The sequence below is a fragment of the Nanorana parkeri genome, unplaced genomic scaffold (assembly GCF_000935625.1).
Source record: "Nanorana parkeri isolate BGI_ZX_2015 unplaced genomic scaffold, ASM93562v1 scaffold820, whole genome shotgun sequence".
Lineage (NCBI taxonomy): Eukaryota > Metazoa > Chordata > Amphibia > Anura > Dicroglossidae > Nanorana > Nanorana parkeri.
Genome location: NW_017307088.1, coordinates 466,252 through 486,770, shown reverse-complemented (window position 1 = coordinate 486,770; position 20,519 = coordinate 466,252). Strand labels below are relative to the sequence as shown.

General features: G+C 44.1%; 1 protein-coding gene across 1 annotated transcript in view; it reads left to right on the top strand.

The window, feature by feature from the left end:
• The first annotated feature begins 20,360 nt into the window (after positions 1-20,360).
• The window catches only part of FADS2 (fatty acid desaturase 2), a 27,638-nt gene continuing 27,479 nt past the window's right edge, over positions 20,361-20,519 (top strand). Inside the window, exon 1 of the mRNA XM_018565179.1 lies at positions 20,361-20,496. The gene's annotated coding sequence lies outside the window, so the exon portion shown is untranslated. The remainder of the gene's footprint in view (positions 20,497-20,519) is intronic.

Sequence of the window (20,519 nt, the reverse complement as noted above, 5' to 3'; positions counted from 1 at the left end):
TTTTCTAATAACTTTCTGATTTTCTGACATTGGCCACCAAGACACATAGAATTAATCTAACCTGAGGTTTAGGTTGTATTTAACTATGGCCTTCCCACCACCAGTCACGTGTATGTACACCCATCAATTGCCGAAGCACACATCTCCTTACAGTGCCCCAAGATATCCTGGGTCCTCCATGATCCTTCCTTGTAAAGCGCTAATATGGACCAACAACGAACATACTCTAAGGTTTTTTATTCAGGACTTTGTCTGGTAGGTGTTTGGTCAGCAGGGTAGCATGAGGAAGGCGAGTATCAGTACCAGAGAAGGTGGTCTATCAAGAAAAACTGTTACTTTGACCTAAAATGGGCCAAGTAACAGGTTTACTTTAAACACAACTCCAACCAAATCAACTGTCATACCCCCCACACTCCTCTCCTGCACATACTGCCACCTGTCTTACTTTCCACGCTCCTCTCTTGCACGTACTGCCCCCTGTCATACCCCCCACAGTCCTCTCCTGCACATACTGCCTGCTGTCATACCCCCCACACTCCTCTCCTGCACATACTGTCCCCTGTCATACCACCCACACTCCTCTCCTGCACATACTGCCCACTGTCATACCCCCCAAGTCCTCTCCTGCACATACTGCCCACTGTCATACCTCCCACAGTCCTCTCCTGCACATACTGCCCACAGTCATACCGCCCACAGTCCTCTCGTGGACATAATGCCCACTGTCATACCCCCAAAGTCCTCTCCTGCACATACTGACCATTGTCATACCCTCCACACTCCTCTCATGCAACTGCTGCCTGTTTTCACAACTGCCTGCTTTCATACCCTCTGTACTACTCTCCTGCATTACTGCCTGCTAAGACACTTCTTTAGCATTGTTTGTTATACACCCAACATTTCTTGTTCTGGCATGGACACCCTTTAGGTAGCTATGTTATAATCAAGTTTAATTGAAGATATCACATGATGCCGGTGCGCTGTCTATTTGTTATAAAGTGCCGTGCAAGGATTTCCCAGTCTGGAGAGAGTTGCAAAGCTGTGGATATCATCACCTATCCCTGTGGGATCATTGGATTGAGTGTCAAATAAAAGCACCTTAACAGCAGAATTGTATCCTTTCACCTCTCCAGCGCTGCTACTTTCATTATTCAGTTTACAACCATTTACATATTTGTTTTTTTTATTATACTCCGCTTGAAAAAAGTCACACATATAGGGATATATGTAATTAAGCTGTAGGACTACAGCAACATAACATAATACCAATATAAAGCTATCGATAAATGTCAAATGCCAGGTCGAGGTCAGAAACAAATTAATCTAATAGGTAATGTCAAATGATGGGAATGTAAACATGCCCGTACATATCCTGCAGCAAAAAAGGTAACTATGAGAATAACTGTGACCTTTCCAAATCATATTTGAAAAGAAGAAAGAATGCATTTACTTATTGTCAAGTCACCATATCACAGAGGAATATGGGTTGGGGAACATACTTTGAACAGACACTACAAAGACATTTGAAACACAATCCTACTTGGCCAAGTATCAGGTTGAAGAGCCACTCAACAATCGTATTACTTGGCATAATGTGATTTACTGGATGTTTTTGTGTGATTTTTTTTCTATTCTAGATTAAAGCAACACTAGATAGAGTTCAATGACTTAAACTTGTATTTCTACTTTTGCAGCCAAATTGGGATAACATAACACCTCTTTTTTATTTGTACAGGAGATTTGAACACTGCATGTCCTAACAAAAGGATAAATGATTACAAGCTGGGCTTCTGCATTGTATGTTAATGAGAGAAACACATTCCACACATTCTTGTCCTCAATCTTTCTATAAGGACAGGTCACTGTGAAGATGCTCAGAAAAACATGGATTCAGCCATTTTGCCTGCTGCAACTAAACATATAAAAGGTAAGAAATAAATATTAAATAGAAATGTATAAAGGGGTTTTCTCAAATTTGACTGCAATAGTTATACCTTTAAAGTAGGGATGCACCGATACCGTTTTTTGGTGTTGAGTATGAGTAGCGATATTTATCTTTCGGTACTCGCCGATACCAAGTACAGATACCGTTACTTCTGCTAGCATGGAGCCGGCTTCCTGAGCAATCAGAAATCAGCCGGGTTCTTGATTGCCCGGGAAGCCGGCTCCATGCTGTTTGGACGGCTCCATGCTGACTGGCTGGGAAGCCGGCTTCCCGGCCAATCAGCATGGAGCCACCCAGACAGCATGGAGCTGGCTTCCTGGCCAATCAGGAAGCCGGGCGGTGAGTTACTACTAGGGATGCACCAAAACCGACACTAGTATCGGTATCGGTGCCGATGCCGAGTATTTGCTCCGATGCCTAACCGGATACTTGAACTTCCTGTATCAGAAAGCCGGGCAGCGAGTCATTGCACGCTGCCCGGGTTCCTGATCCCGTCACTTGACGAGGGAGCATGGAGTTGGCTTCCCGTTCAATCAGGAACCTGGGCAGCGTGTAATGACTTACTGCCTGGCTTCCTGATTGGTTAGGAAGCTGGCCAATCAGGGAGCCAGGTGCTGCATCATTACATGGCACCCGGCTTCCTGATTGGCCAGAAAGCCGGCTCAATGCTTTCTCATCACCTAGTGACGAGAACATGGAGACGGCTTCCCGGCTAATCAGGAAGCCAGGTGGCGAGCCATTACAGGCCGCCTGACTTCCTTAATGGGACTTCCAGTATTGGTATTCAGTATCGGCAAGTACCGAAAAAAATATCGGTACTCGTACTCGATACCGAAAAAACGGTATCGGTGCATCCCTTCCTCTGACCAAAAGTTATGGTATCGGAGAAGGTATAGGAGCATTTGGGCGAGTACGAGTACTCACTCAAATACTCGGTATCGTTGCATCCCTACTTTAAAAGTATCATTATCAGCCAACATTGCTCCAGATTATCCTTAGAATCAGATATAATTTGAGCAACATGTAATAGCAATAAATCAAAAATAAACTTTCATTAGGGTAATACAGTACATGGTACATTTTGATTGTTTTATATAGATCAGGGGTGAAAAACCCATGCTGGTACTGGGAGGAAGGCCAGTACCTGAAAGTCAGTGATGGTACAGAGGTAGGTGGGCCACGGGCAGGCCAGGCTTTGTAATTGACATCCTAGAGACCTGTCAGTTACAGCCTATGGCAGTGTTGCTTCCAGTTGTCACTTCATTGCGTGACTAGGCAGTTATCTTGTATCTGCTCTCTGGTGCATCTTGCCATTCACTGCATTTCCATTCCAGGTGTGCCCTTCCTCACATACCCTTCTCCACAACCATCACAAGAACAAATATTTAATATTGTGTAGCAGTCCTTAGATGTAAAAAAAACAGTTTTCTTTTTAGGCTTTTTTTCCTTTACTTTCATTTGCTGATCCTGACAGTAACACATTTCCTGGGCCAGATCATTCATTTCAACAAAAATCTTCCTAAAAGGTTAAATTCACATTTCACATATTGTTTGTGTGTTATTTACCTGTAAAAGCCCCTTTGTGTGGACATTTATCTAGAATGTGATGTTGGCAGCCCCAGTACACTCAGAACTGACACTCTATAGCAAGGGTAGACATGCTCATGCCCTCCAGCTGTGGTGAAAATACAAATCCCATCATGCCTCTGAAAGTCATGCCTGTGGCTGTTATAGTCTTGCAATGTCTAATGGGAATTGTAGTTGCACCACAGCTGGAGGACTGGAGTTTGCCTACCCCTACTCTATCGTATTCTTCCTTCGATTTTGTTCTGGCAGCTACATAAATCATTTAAAGAAATGAAAAACACTGCAAGTAAGCATTTGAGTTTTCTGTGCTTTAACATGCAATTTTGTAGTGTCGGTGAGAGAGTCTTTTTATGCATTCCCACCGAGGTGTTGTCATCCTTTAGAGAGAAGGACCGCATAATTTAAAGATGATCTGCCACTGATCTGGATTAAGAAGAAGGACCTTTGTCATGACTACTGTCCTCTTTCCTTGTGCCACCCTTTGTCCAAATTTTTACACTGCACATGCTATAAGTGTGTCTATAGCATTTGTTTATGTTTGCACTGTTATCATACACCCAGTGGTTAGTGGCTACTTTATTTTCTATCCCCTCTCAAAGAGATCATATAGTACTCTCCTTAACAATGTCTTAATTGTTCCTTCGCCCCAGGTACGCAGCACCATATTAGTTCAGGCATCAACCAGGGTCCAAATCTTTTTTGAGACTATTTGGGTGGTCTTCATATAATGCAGTTATGCAAATCTTGGTCAAATATTGGATCCTACGCAATAGCGTTTATAGTTTTAGCTTAGTGTATACCTGTTTTCTTACATAGATTAGCCAACACCCCACACCCCCTCCTCCTCAATGATACCATTAACTAGCAGGCTTAGTATCTCCCAGAATGATCAGGTGGATCTTGAAACAGTATGCCTAGGCACCATCAGCCCTTTTGTGTCTGAAATTCTCAAGACAGCAAGATCAGTTCTTGTCTGAATTTATAAACTGTAAAAAAACGTGTAAAGACAACCTTGCATTGGCCATTGGTGGGTTAAAAATGTACTTAGCTAATGACCTTTGCATAAAATCCCGAATTCCTTTGGTGCCCAAGATTTCTACAAGTCTTTATAATTCCTCTTGCTGGCTTCCTATGTTCCCCATATAAAGAGAACCCATTGTCTGAGTTCCGAAGCACTGGCTTTGCATATTAGTCAGCTTGCTTGTACAGAAGAGAACGGATGAGGGGACAAGGGGTCAGAGTGTGAACTGCTTGCTTATTTCTCATGCAAATAGTGCTGGCAGAGACATAAATTGTGTTACTTAGCACTGAGTACACAGTGTTCTGCATGTAGATCGCTGTGTGCAGGATACTCAGCTATCGATGGATAACTGTGTACCACAAGCATAAAGTATATCGAAAGCCAAAACATGTTTTTTATTTCATTTTAAATAGGATGCAGCGGGGAATAGTTACAACTCCAGTCAGGTTTTTTTTTACATCTCTGCCATGTAGACACATCCAGGGCCGGATTTACTCTCTCTGCTGCTCCAATGCCAGGTTCCTCAATGCGCCCCTCTGTATGCAGGCTGCATACAAGTGATCTTGGCGACATCGCCAAGATCACTTGTACAAAACAAGTGGCGGTTTCCCTGCTGTACATTTAGCCCTGCTTGCCCAAAGCAGGGCTAAATGTAGAGAACAACTATCCACTCTGCGGCCAAAACTGCATGTCCCGGGTGTCGGGATATAGAAATTCCACACTCCTGATGCCCCTCTACTCCCTGCTGCCCCAAGGCCGGACCTCGGTTGGCCTTGTGGGAAATCCGACCCTGGACACAACAGGAAGTCAGTGGAAATCTCCCCAATCTGTCCCCACTTAGTTCTAGGGACAATGGCTCCTTACAGTACACTGGAGCCAGAGGGAGGTATCTAAGAGGGATCCTATTGTGTTTAATATACTGATTTTAAATTTTTGTGTATAATTGTACTTTAAGCTATGTCTTCCTTGTGCTGGGCCCACAGGAGATGCATGATTTACTATTGCTGTAGTTATCTTTTAATGGTGCTTATACTGGGCTCCACAGGAGACGCAAGATCTGCTATAACTGTGTAAAGCCCTTCAATGTGCCCCTTACTTTGAAGCTAGTTATGAATTGATGTGTGTGTTTGCCATTTGTTTTACTTGTTGGGTAGGAGTAATGCTCCATTCCTAGGTCCACATCTTACCTAGTAGCCAGACCTCACTATTAGACTCAGCTATGCACAGGCCTTTATACAGTATATGCAAGGTGACTGATACTCAGGATCTCACTCACTTGCTCGTTTTGCTGTGGGAGCCTGCTGCTGTGTGAAAAGCTGAGTGCTGACAAAACACTGAAAAGGCTCATGTGCTGCCTGTTTTGGGCAACACATTAGGTGGAACTTTGTTAGTCAGGAACCAACCTGAGTTTAGTTAGTCGCTTGGACTAGCAGATGTTTAGGTTGTTTTATGATAAGAACTTGCTACACTATATAAAAGCCATTATTTATTGAAACTGTTCCTGGGTGTCCAAATATCGTGCATGGCCTACTGCTGCCACTACCAGTTGAGCTTGTCCCCCTTACAATATACATGATATATAATCACTATTATTAGATCTCTAAATTATCAATAAAATATATCCATTTGACATAAGCCTTTGCCTTTTTCCTGTCTTGATTATAAAATAAATTAATGAGCAGAATTTTCTGATGACAAAGTAGATTTAGCTGCTTGGCTATGGCATTGCTATTGCAGAGCTGGACCACTATGTCCAGGCAGCTGAATCCAAAGTACATCTGCCATAATCTTAATATGCAGGACTGCGCTTCTGTCTACAAATCCAGTCCCCTTTCACCCAGTTGGCACTGTTATTAGGGCTGCCTGAAGCTAGAGGGTGACGTGGCTCACCGAAGAACAAAGAAAAGTTGATGTACTGACAGTGGGGAACCAACTCTGTGTAACTAAGTGGAATAAAAGCTGGACTTTTATCACTTATAAACCTATTCCTATGTATTTCATGTCTCACTGGTCATCTGAAACATACTGGGGGGAATTTATCAAAACTGGAGCAGATAAAATCTGGAGCAGTTGCCCATGGCAACCAATCAGCTTCTCTCTTCACTTTGTTCAGTTCAGATTTGAAAATAAAGAGACAACCTAAATGGTTGCCATGCACAGCTGATCCAGAGTTTGTCTGCTCCAGTTTTAATAAATTCCCCCCTTAATTATAAAATAGCAGAGCAAAATAAAAAGATACAAGGTGTGGACTACACAGAAAAAGTAAGATAGGGTGAAATAAATAAACCAAATAATTAATGAATCATTAATTAATACAAGCCAGTTTAAAGTTTAGGCTTCAATGACCTGAGTAGTCACCTAGGCTAGGAAAACAAAGACTACTCTTTACAAGGGCCTCGAGGGCCATACAGTAAGTGCCAAAGGGCTACATGTGGCTCCCGGCCTTAGGTTGGGCAACAGGGACATAGGGAGTAGGGGTATGGCAGTTCACAGAGGATAGTATGGAAAACTGATAATATTGTTTGAGATTTCAGTTCAGTCCAGAGGAAGGATACCAGATTTGTATCAGGACCAACAGGCACTTTTGCATTTGCAGAAAAATGTCTTAGCCTGAAAAAAAGAAAACAAATGCAGTCACCACATTTAAAGACTTGTAAATGGCAATATATTATATTTATGTCCTTGGATTAGATATACTTTAAAGAGTATATGCAATTTTATTGCTTGGTCTATTTTAAAGCATCGTCAACAGTCTTGCTGGAATGGATCAGCATATGTGAACTTCTATCCTCTACTTCAACAGACATCACATATCTAAATGTCTGTGCAGGGCCAGATTTCCATTACTGGGACCTGTAGGTACACAATCATTGGCACCCGTCTCTGTTAGGATAACCTATTTTACATAGAGCATTTATTTAATTGGTTCCAACCTGGCCTAGACTATTAGGATAGTATGTAAAGAACTTATATAAGATGACTATATTTCTGCTGATGGGAAATTGTGTAAATATACAGAGAAAAGCAGTATATTTGCCTCTGCTGCCTATCAACAAAAATGGTAAGTACACCCCTGTGTCAAGACGTTTGGTTATTTACCAGCACTATTAGAAGCATGGAGCCGCATTTTCTCCAAGTATGTATTTTGATCCCTCTATGAAAAATTCAAGGGAAGGTCCATTTTAAATGTGTTGCCTTGCTTTTCAGTTAATATTTGATAAGGAACCTCAGTGTTATGTCTAGAAGTATCCTATTTTCACACAGATAAGCTTTCACAAGCCACACAGACACCTTTGCTCACGGTCTGAGTATGTTTATTGCGCTTCTGTTCAGAGCATCACTTTTGGAAGGGTGTCAGCAATGGTAGATTAGGGCAGATTTCCCCTGTAAAATGTCTTAATCTGCAGCTGATTAGTTTTATTCTGGGCACTTTATCTTTCAGTCAAAAGTTTAATTCAGCAACAAAGAGGCCAAAGAGCATCAAAACAAGGCCAACTCTTCACAAATGAGCCATTTCATCTACAGCTCAAATTGTGCTGACTGTGTCACCCTGACCCTTCGGATGTTCTCAAGAAGGTTTATCAGAAAGCCAATTAAGTTTTGATAAGATGCAATGTTTATAGTGAAGGTGTGCAGACAAAAAATATTTCCTAACCGGAGGTACCACAAGGTACTGCCATTACCTGTGTGTGGACCAATATAATTGACCCTGTATGCTGGGATACCCTCAAACCAAGGAACATTCTTTCAGGAATGCTCGAACTTTGACTGTGAGAATCCCACATGTGTTTGTGGGATAAAATAGTAAGGATGGAAGGGGGGGGGGGGGAACTTTCCCTGAATGTTTGGTCATATAGGCTGCGTTTTTTGCACTAGGTTTTGCACAACGCTATCTATGGTGGTCACTACGAGCACCTATCTTCTTTACACTGGTCACAACTCTGTATGGTGTGTAGCAGGCACTTTCAACAATGTATGTTCTTATAGGCTCTCCAGGGTGCTGGAGAACATCTAATATCGATACTGCAGATTTTCTTTACATCCAGGTGATTGGATGTAGTAGAATGTAGAGAATAATAGAACCATCCATCATCGCCATGTCTTGGGCTATCCAGATTCACAATACCCATTAACACTTACCTGCCATTAGCACTTAATTTACTGCCATTCACAGACTAGGACCTTTAAGCCAGACGTGGTAATCTGTGTGAAGAGCACCTGGCACAGCAGTACTTGAGTTAGAAGTCACCAGTTATCTTCATCCTTGTCAACGGTAGTAACCACTGGGCCCCAGACTCAGGCCTCAGTGTAGTGTAAGCACATGGCTAGCCCCCAGACTTTAGGCCTAGCCATCTCAAACAGTCTATAGCAGCCTACCCCCAGGCAGGGCCCAGGGGAGGAAGAGAGAGTTTACATGGTCCACCCCATGTATTTATCTCCTCTCCCAGCAAGCACCACTGGCCATTAACCTCCCAGTGATTGGCTAGGGAGACATACCTACTCATAGCAATCTTTCATTGGTTGCTCTGCTCTGTGGCCAGGGTACATCCAGTAGCAGACAGATGCAAACAATGAGAGAGTGATAAGGGGAAACCATATGAGCATAGACTACAAATCAGCATCAGACTGCTTACAATCTGACAATATTAACTTTACTAAACACTCCTGCTTACAGGGTGCTACACTAGTATGCTCACTTTGTGTCAATTCTAGATAAAATTGTGTAACTCTAATAAGTACCTGTCAGGAGGACAAGCTACTATCCTTTAGGTCAAATTCACATTGTTGCACACGTTATGTGCTTTGGTACTCTGCGGCACCATTTATTCTGAATGGCACAATGGCACAGCTTGCAACAATGCACTAACCTACTTTACAGTGTGCTGAAAAACATGCTACATGCATTTGGTGCATTAGGTCCCTTTCACATGGGTGCCTGATCAGCAGGGGATCCATGAACAGATCTGCTGATTGGAGCAGTACAGAATGTACCTGTTTTTACCTCCATTCTGTCACATTTAGGTCCAAAAAACTAGTATTCCAGTCTTTTTCTGACCTAGATAGACTTTGAGGTAATCGGATACAAACAATTGTAGTGTCTCAGAAGTAAAGATGGGCAGAGGTTCACTAGTCTGTGAAAAGCTGTCTCATAATTGTTGAACAATTTCAACATAATGTTCGTCAATGTAAAATTGCAAAGACTTTAAATGTCAAAAACGAAACAAAACCGAAATGAAAAAAAATGTCAGACCGAAACCGAAAATGTTTTTTATTTTTTTACTTTACTTCTAGGGGCTTCGGGGAAATATTGGGGGTCTAAACAGACCCCTGATATTTCCCTTTTAAAAAAGAAAAAGAGATTAAGGACTCTGCGTCCTCAATCTCTTTTTCTGCAGTCCTTGTTATAAATGAACTGGAATCCTCTATAGTGTTCCCTATTATAATCTATTTCACTGATTACAGGTAGGCATGTGATCTATCAAAGTTTGAGACTACGTTAGAATGTGTGACCAGTGACGTGGTCACACATTTTAACGTAATCTCGCCCAGTTTTTCGGTGGTGGAATAGGTGAAGAATTCCAACGCTTTCATTTTTTGGTGTAACTGTATTTTATTTTGAAGGCATGTTTAAATACAATTAAATTAAAATTATTAAATCAAAACAATCTAAAATATAAACAATCAACGCCCCCCCCTCAGCGGGCCACGGTAAAATTATCAAACGTTGACCGGTCCACGGCGATAAAAAGGTTGGGGAGCACTGATGTAGATCACTTCCCATTCATTCAAAATTGAGGATATAGTAAATTTACCTTGTCTTCAATTATTTACAAACACTCAGCGATCACTGATGCTGAGAGTTTGCACCTCGCTCTCCATCCTGACAGCTGTCACAGGAGGCAGAGCGAGTGGAGCTGGCTGGCTGTCTCCGCTCCAACACCACTCTCCTCTGATCTGTCACAGGAGGCTGAGCAGGGAGGGGAGGAGAGACGCCGGCCGCTCATAGCGCTCTCCTTCCGCAGCACTCAGCCGCCTGTGACAGTTTCTCTCGTCCCCGCTGGGACACAGAGCAGCGCCCAGAGGGGAGAAGAGAATAGAATGCACCGCTATATCGGCAAGAAAATGGCACTTTCAGGATTTTGCCAAAAGTGCAATTTTCGGCCGATATGTTTCGGCGGCCGATATATCGGTGCATCCCTACTATATCATCATCTACAGTACATAATATCATCAAAAGATTCTGAGAATCTGGAGAAATCTCTGTATGCAAGGGACATGGACGAAACCCAATATTGTATGCCCGTGATCTTCGGGCCCTCACATGGCACTGCATTAAAAACAGGCATTCCTGAGCATGGGCTCAGGAATACTTCCAACAATCACAGTCTGTTAACACAGTTTGCTGTGCTATCCAAAAATTCCAGTTAAAGCTCTATCCTGCAAAGAAGAAGCCATATCTGACTGAGCAGGTTACAAAAATGCCGCCGTCTTCTCTGCGCCAAAGCTCATTTAAAATGGTCTTTAGCAAGTGGAAAACTGTTCTGTGGTCAGACGAATAGAAAGTTTACATTCTTTTTGGCAACCATGGGTGCCGTGTCCTCCGGAAAGAGGAGAGGGACCTTTCAGCTTGTTATCAGCACTTAGTTCAATCCCCATAACATCAGAGTGCATCTCTGATGGTATGGGGGTGCATTAGAGCGTATGGAATGGGCAGCTTGCACATCTGGAAAGGCACCATCAATGCTGAAAGATATATCAGGTTTTAGAGCAGCATATGTTCCCATCCAGACGATGTCTTTTTCAGGGAAGGTTCTGCATATTTCAGCAGGGCAGTGCTAAACGGCATACTACATCTATGACAACAGCATTGCTTCACAGTAGAAGAGTCCGGTAGCTTAACTGGCCTACCTGCAGTCCAAACATTTCACCAATTGAAAATATTTGGCACATCTTGAAATGAAAACTATGACAAAGACCCAGGACTGTTGAGCAGTTAGATTCCGATATCAGGCAAAAATGGGACAACATTCCTCTCCCAAATATCCAGCAACTGGTCTCCTCAGTTCCCAGATGTTTACAGAGTGTTGTTAAAAGAAGAGGGAATGCTACAACGTGGTAAACCTGGCCCTGTTCCAACTTTTTTTTAGACGTGTTGCTGCCATCAGTTTCAAAATTACCTTATTTTTTTCTTACAATGGTAAATTTTCTCAGTTTAAGCATTTTATATGTTTTCTATTTTCTATTGGGAATAAAATACAGGTTTATGAGAAGTGAACATTTTGTCCCTGAAGTTGATGTGTTGCAAGCAGAAAAAATTTGTAAGGATTTTAACAGCTCTGACAAGTACCAGATTGTGATGACTAGACAACTGGATCAGAGCAACTCCAAAACTGCAGCTCTTGTGGGATGTTCCCTCTCTGCAGTGGTCAGGACCTACCAATGGTGATTCAGGGAAGGCGAACTGGTCAACCGGCAAAAGGGTCATGGGCAGCCAAGGCTGATCCAATATGAGAGCTGCTGTAGCTCAAATTGCTGAAAAAGTTAATTCTGGTTCCGATAGAAAGGTGTTTGAACACACAGTACATCGCAGTCCGTTGCGTATAGGGGCGTTTAGACTGGTCTGACCCTTGTCCATCCCCAAAAGTGCCATGGTGAATGGGCACAATGGGCACGTGAGCATCAGAACTGGACCACTGATTAAAGGTAGAAGGTGGCCGGGTCTGATTAATCACATTTTCTTTTACATGATGTGGATGGCCGGGTGCATTTGTGTCACATATCTACATGAAGACATGGCACCAGGATGCACTATGGGAAGAAGCCAAGCCAGGAAAGGCACTGTGATGCTTTGGGCAATGTTCTGCTGGGAAACCTTTTATGTGGATGTTACTTTGACACATACCACCTGCCCAAACATTGTTGTTGACCAAGTACACCCTTTCATGGAAATGGTATTTCCTGATTGCAGTGGCTTCTTTCAGCAGGATAATGCGCCCTAACACACTGCAAAAGTGGTTCAAGTATGGCTTGAGAAATACAACAACGCATTTGAGGTGTTCAAGGTGTTGACTTGGCCTCTGAATTCTCTAGATCTCAAGGATCTGCTACTGGCTTGGTGCCAGATACCACAGTATACCTTCAGAGGTCTAGTGGAGTCCATGCCTCAAGGGCTCAAGACTGTTTTGTTGGCTAAAGGGGACCTACTCAATAATAGGCGGGTGGTCATAATGTTAATGCTGATCGGTGTATGTGATGCTAGGTTTACTTTAAATGGGCTATGGGCATGTTGTAACAGTAACACTGTTCTGGTTTACATGTCATATATTGTCTTTTCACAAACTATAAAAAAAACTGTCACTTTATATGAGCTACCTGAGCTTGGCCTCAGACCACACCCAGGTAAGCTTTTATTGTTCTCCACAAAGGACTAAAACATGCAAACATAATACAGTATTGGTTGTATTCAGTCAAAATATGTAAGCTCCCCACTTGCACCTAGAGCCCCCCTGTCTGGTGACTCCTACATTATTTTTTCACAATCACAACATACTGTCCCTACATTGCATTGTTTCACACTGAATGTTCAATAAAATCTTAGTGTTGGCTTCTGGCCTTGCTGACTGTAAATGTAAGGATCCTGACTTAAACGGGAGACTGGAGTAGCTTGCAGAAACCTGAGCTTCTGTTTATATTTTCTGTGTTTGTTGTATTTCTCTTAAAGGAGAAATATGGGGTTAACCTCTTCATGACTGAGGCCTTTTTTTTCATTTTTTGCACCCATGTTATAATCCACATTTTAGGCCTGAAAATTACTTAAAACCCCCACACATTATATATTTTCTGAATGCCAAGACCCTACACAATATAATGGTGGTAGTTGCAAATTTTTATGTTGCGCAATGTTAGCGCAACTCCCTATTTAAACCCCAAAATTTAGTGATAAATTAAATGCCCCAAAACACAACAAAATACCCATTTGTTAAATGAAATATAAAAGATGAGGTTACAACGAGTAAAACGATACCCAACATGCCCAGTTTACAAATTGCGTGCATCCGTGAAACGGTGAAAAACTGCAGTACCCCAAAAGTCCACAGAAGACGCTTTAAAAGCCCCCACAGGTCATCAAGTTAGAGATACCCCAAAATACTGGCCCTAGAATTATTGCTCTTACTCCGGCGTGCGCGGCGATACCCAACATGTGTAGCGCGTTCGTCTTTTTTATACGTAGGCGCACCCGCTGCGTGTTTACCTGACGACGCGCGTGCTCGTGGGGGCATGTCACAGGTCGGCTAGAACTATGAGGTGAGTGAAAAGCACTCACCTCATAGTTCTCCTTTAAGCTCGGGTTATTGATTATTTCTGCCTGCTGCTATTGAGTTGTCTCCAGTAGTGAATGTGAGGTTACAATGTATTGAGTGATAAATATCTGTCTGCCTTGGCCATTTACTGAGGGTGTTATTCCAGCGACCTTCTAAAAGGGTACTTTCCTTCCAGGTCTTTTTCTAGGGAGGATGCCAATGTGAAAGAACCAGATCATTACATCCCAGAATTTACCTGGTAAAGTGTAGAGTTTTGTCTTTGCCCCCCAGGCCTTGACTAGGGAGGAGGCTAAAGTGAATAAAGGTCTTTGCTCTCTTAAGAGGCCTCAGCATGGGCCTAAGGAATCAATGGTGACCTTTGGCAGAGGCCTAAGGAATCTAAGAAAGGTGGCCTGGGACAGAGGCCTAGGAAACGGGAAGGTGTCTACCCAGAGGGAGCATCTTATGAGGAGTCTGGGTAGACTCTGTTACGTATATTGGGAGAAGCTGTGGCTGGAGGGCATTGCATGAAGATTTCCATTGCTCAACCATTCATTGAACTTGTGACTGTGCTGCTATATAGAGTCAAGGGCCAAGACTCTACTCAAAGGAGAAAGCACTATTTGCCCATCAATTGCTCACATTAACTGCTACAAAAGAATTCGGGTCACTGCAACTTAATTGGCTGCTTCTACTTTATTGAGGGTCAGTTTTTTTGTTGGGAGGCCGCTACTGAGGATAAACAGTTTGCTAGGTTCTCTTTTGGATATCCTGTACCCGTAACCCTCTCTCCATTAAGGTGCCCATACAGTGCACGATTCTCGTACGAGAATTGTGGGAAATCCCGCGATCGTACGAGAATTGTGCACTGTGAATGAAGACGTGCGACCGTTTCTACTGTACGGTCGCGCGTCTTTTGTCTAAGGAGCATGCTAGAAAACCAGCCGAAAATCTTACGATATTCGGCTGGTTTGAATGATGCTCAGGAGACAAATGCCGAACGGGCCGGTGTGCGCACGCGCACACTGCCCGTTCAGCATTGCCGTCATCGCAAGTAAGATCTGCCTGTCCAAGATGGGCAGATCGTACGTTTTTTAAATTACTTTACAACCATCGCAAGACTAAGGTCTTGCGATGGTTGTAAATAGGGATGTCCCGATACCGATGCTAGCATCGGAATCGGGCCCAATACAGGGCATTTTGACAAGTACTTGTACTTGTCAAAATGCCCCGAAGCCTAGCGCCGAAGCTTGCGCTATGTTTTTTTTTTTTCTTCTTACTTACCTCGCCGAGCGTCGCGTCACTGTTGCTCCAGTGGCCGGCGCTCCGAGCGGGGTCATCTGGCAGTCTCCCTTGTCCTAATTTAGGTGTTGTAATGTATATGTAGTGCATATATACAGCACACACCTCCACTACACTCCAGCAATAGAGTTACAATTCTCCACTGCTAACATGAATAGGTTAAACCATGATCCGTAGTACATAACATGTAGTTGTACTATGGATCATTTAAAGTCACCTGTCCCTTTAAGAAAAAGTATCGGTAATTGGTATCGGCAAGTACATGAGGGGATGTACTTGTACTTGGGCCTGAAAAAGTGGCATCGGGACATCCCTAGTTGTAAAGTGTATGGCCACCTTAAGTTATTGAGCAAATAAACCTTTAAATTTGCAGTCATTGAAGCCTAATTGAAGCCTCTAAAGTGCTGGTGTTGCTGGGTGCAGATACAGACTGGGTCCCTAACAGGAAGGGTAGGCGAGCCAATAAATTCCAGCAGCTCTTTCAGGGGCGAAGGCTACATAACTGTCCTCAATGAGGTAACTTAACTGGATATATAAATAATTTCTGTTCTAGGAAGTAATTTACAGCTGTCTAATGTGTTCACTAATTATTCCAAAGCTGGATTTACCTGGCCTACCTGCACACACCTGCCATGACAGGTGCTGAATGTTTTCATACAGTGTGATCTGGTACCAGCCAGTGTTTTCTCTCCTCTGTGAAAAGGAACAAAGCACTGTACAGCAGATGGGCTTATCAACTGTAATTGCACACAGCTTGGTTATTGAACCATGCAGCTACTCGCCCCTTTACTACAACTAGGGATGAGGTTAGGGTTCGCAGCTACCATGTGTTTGCTGCTATCATGGGTTTTCAGCGAATCCCAAGCATACGTGAAGTTTGCAAAATTGCAAACTTCTGGCTAAAAACATTAAGATTCACCCTCCCTTAAAGGAGAACTATGAGGTGAGTTCTAGCCGACCTGTGACAATGAAACTGTCACAGGTCGGCTCAGTAGATCGGGAAGTGAGCTCTCTGCCGTGACAGGGGAGTGACTGGATTCCCCCCTCCCCGTTCCTAACCCTAAGGGACGGGGGAGGGTACAGCTGGCTCTGCCTCTAGATGGGCAGAGCCAGCTGTCACTCACGCAGCTGGGCGGATCCAGACATAATTGTCGGGATCCGCTTCAGCTGCGGCGTCTCAGTATACTGCGAGCTGTAGCTCGCGGTATACTGAGCTTATGGTGACGGGAGGACGCTAGTTTGTGTCCTCCCGTTACCCTTCATATTCACTCTGTACACGTTTCCTTTAATGGACAACTTAACATCTGTACATGAGCTGAGATATCTGACATTAATGGAACTTTGCTGTGAACACTATTGCCCTTGTCATGTGTCATGTTAGGATAACCAGACATTTTACAATCTGACCATACAAGTTTTGTACCATCAACTTTATTTTTACCAAGAATATGTAACATGAGGACCTACCTAAACTATCCAACCAATCTGTATCCATTCAGGCAGGCCCTTGCACTACATAGTTGTTGATAGATCTAAAGGAAATTGTACAATCAAAATGTAATGTGTGTGGGGGACTAATCTGAGTGACTAAAGTGACAGTTAGTAGCTTACTATGGGATCTCAGGACAGGAAGTCAGCTGTGCATTGAAAAATATTGTTCTTCACAATACCACCTTTATTCTAAATTAAACCTGTGCTTTGCTGTCCTTTCAGCCTCTTTCCCCCTCTTCTCAAGCGGTCTAAGATCCCATGAGTCATCTCGTTCTATACATGTATACGACGTGAGGACGCCAAGGGACATTCTATCTCTGGAGAGGAAGGGGACAGAAGCTGGAGGGAGCGCTTCAGTGCTCTAAGAGCCAGAGTTCTTCTTTAAGGCAGCCAACAGGTGTGGGGGTCAGGTAAGTACATCTGCTTTATTCTAGACCCCTAGACAAAAATGAGCACTTAACCCCTGCAGTGCGGGGTCCCACTTCAAGGGTACTATTTGTTTTCCCAGAGATGGGTTTTCGGACAAGGATAAAGATATTTTCTACCACATGCCTGTGAATTGAGCTGGTTTTTGTTGATCAGACTCAATTCACAAGCGAATACATCAGGACAAACATCCTTATTTTCAAAAACAAAAGTGTCAGTTTAGACCAATGAGATTTGAAAATTACAATCACATGGCTGAAAATAATGATCCTCATCCTTGTGTATTGGCTTTGTAAATTGAGCCTATTACTGCTGATACTCGTATGTCCGTCACTGTCTCGTTCTGCACTTAAAAGTAGTGTATTAAAGCTGAACTCCGGGAATAACACACAAACTTGCAGTGCTCCCTCCTGCTAGGGTTAACTGCTCATTAAGCCAAGGGATAGAGGAAAAGGAGTCTGACACTCACCTTACTCCTCATTAACCTTCGGGTTATTGGTGGGCTTGCGCTGTCCTTTCGCACCATGTATAATTGGCTATGCATTGGTTGATGTCAGCGCTTAACCGCAGAGAAAAGGCTTTTGGGGATCAGTTGCACAGTAAGAGGGGGCCTGCCAAAGTAAGAGATAAGGTTAGTATTGCACCCAAATCCTCTACCCCTAGACTTAATGAGCATTTAACTCTTGCAGTGCGGGGGGGGGGGGCCTGTAAGGGTAGTTTTTGTGTAATTCCCAGAGTTCAGGTTCAAATTTATCATTGACATTTTTCATGTTTCTAGATCCAACCTCAGTATGGAGCGATACTGTGCTCATAAGCAGGAGCTCATGTTGGCTTTTCAAAGGTTAAAAAATAAATATGTTTCACTTACCGTATAAACAGGGTTATGTTGACCAAATGTAGATCAAACCATTTATAACAAAAAAAGCCCCAGTATCAACCCATTTAGAAAGCTGTTAGCGAAGCCAATATTTGCTGAGGCTATCATCGCTATCATTTAGCTACATTAGTAATTAATGACGCTGATAAGTGTGCAGAGCTGCATAAAGAGATATTCCCTGACTTGTGAACAGGACACTTGACAGTCTATGTGTCCTGCGGCTCCTAATCTGTCAGCTTGCAATCTGTGGAGCATTATTAGCTATGTAAGCACATCAGGTCTCTGTGACTGACCCTGACTGACAGATCTCCCCTGATAGCCCTATCTCCTGGATTAACCTGGCAACATGGTACACACATACAGTACACAGTGACTGCTCAGTGTGATCTTTGCGGTCTCTCTATCGCCCCCTATCTTCTTAAATATATTCAGCCGTGTCTATATCAAGCCATGTACTTATTATGTAGCTCCTGTTCTCTGTCATTCACTCACACACTCCTATTTGTTTCTCATCTCCTCAGCGCCTCATATGTTTATTTATTAATTACAGGTATTTATACAGTGCTGTCAGTTCACGCAGCATACATCAGTTTACTTCAGATTACAGCTTATGCATACTGTACATCCACATCGGTGTCAAGGAGCTTACAATCTAATGTCCCTGTCTCATATGCATACATAGATACACACACATACTAGGGACTTTTTTTTAGAAATTTAGAAAGGAGTTAGTTATTCTTTCAGCATGTCTTTGGAGTGTGGGGGGAAACCAGAGGACCCGGAGGTAACACACCCAAGCAAAGGGAGAACATGCAAACTCCATGCAGATAGTGTCCTCGTCGGTTTTGAAACCGAGGGCCCCAGTGCTAAGAACCCTGGTACTGGAGAGCCCAGTGCTGAGAACCCTGGTACTGGAGAACTCAGTGCTGAGAACCCTGGTACTGGAGAACCCAGTGACAAGAAACCTGTTCCTGGAGAACCCTGGTACTGGGGACCCCAGTGCTGAAAACCCTGGTACTGGAGAGATCAGTGCTGTGAACCCTGGTACTGGAGAACCCAGTGCTGAGAACCCTGGTACTGATGATCCCAGTGCTAAGGACATCTGTGACAAGGACCTCAGTGCCGAGAACCCCAGTGTGGAGGACCCCAGTACCAGGGATCCCAGTGCCAGTTACCCCCAGTGCTGAAGACCACAGTGCTGAGAACCCTAGTGCAGAGGATCTCAGTGCTGAGGACCCCAGTAACAGAGATCCCAGTGCCGGTGACCCCAGTACTGAGAACCCTATTGCTGAAGACCACACTGCTGAGAACCCTTTTGCCGAGGATTCCAGTGCTAAGAACTCCAGTGATGAGAACCCCAGTGATGAGAACCCCAGTACTAGGGATCCCAGTGCCAGTGACACCAGTGCTGAGAACCCTAGTGCAGAGGATCCCAGTGCTGAGGACCCCAGTAACAGAGATCCCAGTGCCGGTGACCCCAGTACTGAGAACCCTATTGCTGAAGACCACACTGCTGAGAACCCTTTTGCCGAGGATTCCAGTGCTAAGAACTCCAGTGATGAGAACCCCAGTACTAGGGATCCCAGTGCCAGTGACACCAGTGCTGAGAACCCTAGTGCTGAAGACCACACTGCTGAGAACCCTTTTGCCAAGGATTCCAGTGCTGCGGACCCCAGTGCTAAGAACTCCAGTGATGAGAACCCCAGTGCTGAGGATCCCCGTGCTTAGAACCCCAGTGCTAAGGACTACTGTGCTGAGAATCCAATTGCTGAAGACCCTAGTGCTGAGAACCCTAGTCCCGAGGATTCCAGTGCTGAGGACCCCAGTGCTAAGAACTCCAGTGCTGAGAACCCCTGTGCTGAGAAACCCAGTACTGAGGATCCCAGTGCCGTGGACCCCAGTGCTGAGAACCCCAGTGCTCAGGACTCCAGTGCTAGGGACTCAGTGCTGTAAACCCCAGTGCTGAGGACCCCAGTTCCAGGGAAACCAGTGCCAGGGACCCCAGTGCTGCAATGTATAAGTGCTAAGCCACCACGCTGCCATAATAATCATTCTTCTCTCTTGTTTAATTCCTGCTACTGTAACCTGTTTCTCCTATATTCTCTTCAGCAGCTGTTTGCTGACCCCCACCTCTCTTTTTATTATTTCTAAGCCTATTATTCTCCCTGTATGTTCTTTCTCACCCCCATATATCAGAGTCCCTCTCTCCCCATGCCTGTCACCCTCCCTCCTGTGGTCTCCCTCCTCTTCTCTCTGCCAGGTTGTCGGGGGTGTTCTCTGGCTCCCCTCCCAGCTCAAGATAATTCCCTCACGTCCTCCAGCTTCGAAAGATCCAGCAGGGCCAATGACAAGGAGGCTGCCCCTGGTCCCCGGCCCTTGATTGGTCCTCTCTCTCTGCTGATTGCCCTGGAAACCCTAAACAGGGGAGAGGAGGAGAGAGGAGGATGCTCAGGGAGGAGGAGGAGGGAGAGGTGGAGAAATGCATGTAGCCGGCTACATGTGGAGCTTATGAGACTGAGGGAGAGATCAGGCAGGCAGCCTCAGTGTAAGTTGCAGCAGCAGGTGGAG